Source organism: Lynx canadensis, chromosome B4, assembly GCF_007474595.2.
Source record: "Lynx canadensis isolate LIC74 chromosome B4, mLynCan4.pri.v2, whole genome shotgun sequence".
Taxonomy (NCBI): Eukaryota; Metazoa; Chordata; class Mammalia; order Carnivora; family Felidae; genus Lynx; species Lynx canadensis.
Window position 1 is genome coordinate 132447696 of NC_044309.1, and position 4494 is coordinate 132452189.

General features: G+C 52.6%; 1 non-coding gene across 1 annotated transcript; it reads left to right on the plus strand.

Moving 5' to 3' along the window:
- Positions 1-4099: 4099 nt before the first annotated feature.
- TRNAG-UCC lies at positions 4100-4184 on the plus strand. The gene has a single exon. It is a non-coding gene; the product is annotated as a tRNA-Gly (tRNA).
- Positions 4185-4494: the final 310 nt, after the last annotated feature.

Genomic DNA, 4494 nt, shown 5'->3' on the forward strand with positions numbered 1-4494 from the left:
GTTTGGTTTTCTTTTAAATGTTTATTTTTGAGAGACAGAGAGAGAGAAAGAGAGAGAGAGAGAGAAAGAGAAAATGCATGAGTGGAGGAGGAGCAGAGAGTAAGGGAGACAGTATCTGAAGCAGGCTCCCCACCGTCAGTGCAGAGCCCTACTCGGGACTTGAACTCACAAACCATGAGATCGTGACCTGAGCCCAAGTCTGATGCTCAATCGACTGAGCCACCCAGGCGCCCCGTTGCTTGTTTTTTTTAACAAACACTTATCGGGCACCTACCAAGGACCACAGAACCCTTCTACACACCGGGTCCCAGGCACACGTCACATTTTTGAAGCATTGCCGCACCCCTGCTAACTGCCTTCGCCATGCATTCAGTGGCATCCTACTGAGGTCTGTGGGTTGATGTCATCCCCGTTGGGTAGAGGGCAAGGGAGAGCCCGTGTCCCCAGAATAGAAAGGGTGTTTCTAAAGGCAAATGATGTGGAGCAGTGTATACCCTCAGAAAACCAGAACTTTCTCAAGTCTGCACTTTTAGGAAGGTGTGGCTCCTGGGACAAGGAGGTAGGAAGGAGGAAAGAGCTTCCTAGTGCGCGCACACACACACATATCTTTACTTTTTGAGGTATTTAATATATACAGTAAGGAAAGTGAAGTACAAAGTATACAAGTCTTAAACACACAGCTTGATTCGTTTTTTTATGTTTATTTGTTTTTGAAAGAGAGAGAGAGACAGAGCCCGCGTGGGGGAGGGGCAGAGAGACAGGGAGACACAGAATCCGAAGCAGGCTCCAGGCTCTGAGCTGTCAGCACAGAGCCCGGTGCGGACTCGAACCCGTGAACCGGGAGATCACGACTGGAACCAAAGTCAGACGCTCAACCAGCTGAGCCTCCCAGGCGCCCCATGATTTCTTTTTACATATGTGCACACCGCACACCCATGTAATCGTCACCTACATCAAGACGTGAAACAGCACCCCACAAGGGCCACTCATGCACTTCCCAGTCAATCCCAGCTGCCCCCGTGCAGGGAACCACTATTCTGAATTCTATCACAATATACTAGTTTTGTCCATTCTTGAAGCTTATATAAAAGGAATCCAACAATGTGGTCTTTGTGTCTGACCTCTTTCACTCAACCTAATGTCTGTTGTGTGTCATTTATTGGTTCCTACTGTATTGTATTTTTAAATCCAAGATAGTGAACGTATAGTACAATAATGACTTCAGGAGTAGAATTTAGTGATTCATCACTTACATATAATACCCAGTGCTCATCCCAACAAGTGACCTCCTCAATACCCCTCACCCATTTAGCCCATTCCCCTACCGCTGCCCCTCCAGGAACCCTCAGTTTATTCTCTGTATTTAAGGGTCTCTTATGGTTTGCCTCCCTCTCTCTTATTACCTTATTTTGTTGCTTCCTCTTAATCTCTGGGGTGTATTCCGTTGTCCAGGTAGAGCACAGTCTACCCTTTCTCCTACTGGTGGACATTAGACCATTTCTTCTGTCTTTCACAGATACAGTTGCCACGAACCTTCTTGCACTTGTCCTTTGGTAGATGTATGGACTCTTTCCTCTCAGGTATATATGCCGAGGGGGGATTGCTGGGTCATTGGGTAGGCACGTGACAGTAACCAGGGGTGTGCTGGTAAATGTTTCACCACCAGCTCTTTGGGGAGGAAAAAAATCGTGATTTGTAGGGTTGGCCAGTTCCCATGGTGCAAATCATTTGGTGGCGGGTTTCAAGCTACGGACGTGAAGTCATTACACCCAGAATTAAAAAAAAGAGACGCAGGTCGCCAGACCTCGGGGTCCACGTGAATTGGCTCAGGAATGCCACTGGGCCTCTTTTCCTCAGTAACTTGTTCAACTAGAACAGGGCCTATGATGCAAAGACTAGGATGTGTTGTGCCACCCGGTCCGTGCAGCGCATGTCACACGTTATACTTCCATTAGTTGCCAGCTGTCACCCCTGACCAGTCTTTGGGTAGAAGGGTAAGTGTCCACATCTTACCTGAACATTAAAAAGGGAACGTCCTGAGGCCAGCATGGCCACGGCAGTTAAGATCCTCAAGGTGAAGGTGGTGAAGAGCTGGCCCCCACCCCAGAAGTGTCCTTCTGATGCCAACCTTGGAGGACCTAGGTCTTACCGCTATTATTACTTTTTTTTAATGGTTATTTAGTTTTGAGAGACAGAGAGAGAGAGGGCATGAGTGGAAAAGGGCACAGAGAGAGAGAGGGAGACACAGAATCTGAATCAGGCTCCAGGCTCTGAGTTGGCAGCCCAGAGCCCGACGCAGGGCTGGAACTCGCGAACCTTGAGATCATGACGCGAGCCGAAGTCGGACGCTTAACCGACGGAGCCACCCAGGCACCCCGAGGTCCTACCGTTATTAAAGAAAGTAGCAAATTCTTAATAGAAACCAAGGCTCAGAGAGCGGGGCCAAGTTGAATGCCACCTCTAAAGCTGGGTGTTTGGAAAGAAGATATCAAATGTCACAGGAATGAGTCTCTAATGGTGGCATTTCAGTCTCCCCTGCAGGCTGGTCGGGGAGAGAATGGCTCTACACCCCTCAAATGACCCGAAGCTCTCCTGGGAGGCTGGGCCCCACCAGCCAGGCCTTTCTGCTTCATGTGAAAGCCTCCCAATCCCCCCACTGTGCATCGTGGATGGTATTTTATGGGCAATAAAGAGCCAGCCCTCATCAGCTGGAGTGCGCGGAGCCTTTCCAGGCCAGGCACGCCGAGGCTGTTAACCGATACGCTGCGCTGAGGGCCCGAGGCCGCCACCGAGGACACATCTGTTCCCAAGAAGCACTCTGTGACAGCCTTTTGTCTCCTCGCCCGTCCTCTCTGCCCGCGATGGTGGTGCGGCGGGGGGAGGGCTTGATGGAGTGTTCCCGTTCCTTCCCAGCCGCCGCCCCGAACTTCACCTCCTTCCCCATTCCCCTGTGGCTGGCCATCAGGTGCCGACGTGTCCCTTGACTCTCCCCCATTCCAGACATTTCCTGGCTCCCCACTGCCTGCCAGAGAAAGTCCCAGCTTCTGCGTATGTCTTCTTAAAGGCTCTCGCAGATGGTGGACGTGCCTGCTTCCCAGAACATCTCCCGTCACTCACCACCCGGCCCTTCCCTGCAGACGCTCTGCTCATCGATGCGTGCCCTGTGCGCTCCATCGAGTGCGCTGGCCCCACGTGTCACCTGGTGGAGCTTTGCCCGGAGGACTCGGCTCCAACGACGTCTCTTCCGTGAAGCCTTCCGGGACTTGCGTGTCGTCTCCCTGTCTCTGGCAGAACTAGTCGCTCCACCCCAGCATGACACAGCTGCCTCCAGAACGGTCTGCTGTGGGGTCATGAGGAGGACCTGTCTCCAGTCTGTCTCCAGTCACAGACAGGTCACCTTCCTTTTGGTGTCCTCCATGCGGAGCGTTGAGCCTGGCCCTTGGCGGAAGCACTAACGTCCCCGGTTTATTACATTCAGTGAAGAAACATCGCTGTGCTTGGAATGACCATCAATACGGCCCTACCTGAAAGTGGTCCGGGGGTGGGGAGCACACGGTGGGATGCCACTCAGCGTCTTGTCTCTGAGGAGGGGTCCCCAGGCTCTCCCGTGGTGGCAGCAGTAAAAGGAGCCTGAGTCTGAGCTTTGCCTGTACCCCGAAGCTGGACTTCTAGAATGGCCTCGTTTTTCTTTCTCCGTCCCACCTCCTCCAGTGGGGTGGCAGAGGGGCTGTGTGAAGAGTGACGAGGGAGCGTGGGGCAGGTGGAGGGCAGAGTGGAGCTAACAGCACCGCCCCACCCCCAATGCGGAATAAGTGTGATATTCCTCGGACACTCCCGGCTACCCAAGAACAAAGGAAAGGGGTTAAAGTGCTTGCCAGGGTGATGTGGGAAACCCAGGCAAATGAAAAATTAAATTCCCTCGCTGCCTCTAGCCCATTGCCAAGTCCTTGAAACCAGCAGAGTGACCTCCCTCTAGGAGCTCAGCTGCCTCCATGATGACACTTTGCTGGGGGCCAAAGGGAATCCTGGCCTAACATTATCCGGACGCCCCAGGATCCCGTAAGTCTACTTTAACAGATAAAAATTCCTTTGGAGGGGCGCCTGGGTGGCTCAGTTGGTTGAGCGCCCGACTTCCGCTCGGGTTGTGATTTTGCAGGTCGTGGGTTCGAGCCCCGCGTCGGGCTCTCTGCTGTCAGCACAGGGCCTGCTTCGGATCTTCTGTCCCCCTCTGTCTCTGCCCCTCCCCTGCTTGTGCTCTCTCTTTTTCTCTCTCAAAAATAAATAAGAGATTTCCTTCTGTCCCGTGGCCCTCGCGGTCATTCTGATCTCTTATAAAAAGACCAGAAGGAGATAGCCTTGGTGGTTCCCAGCGGGGAGACTGGGATTGGGGTAGGTTTTGTTCCCTTCCTCTGTCTCAAAGTGGTTGTTTTTGCCAGGAGACTCTGTCACTACCCTCATCTTAACTGAGCCCCGGCTAGAAGCTGGCGAACGCAT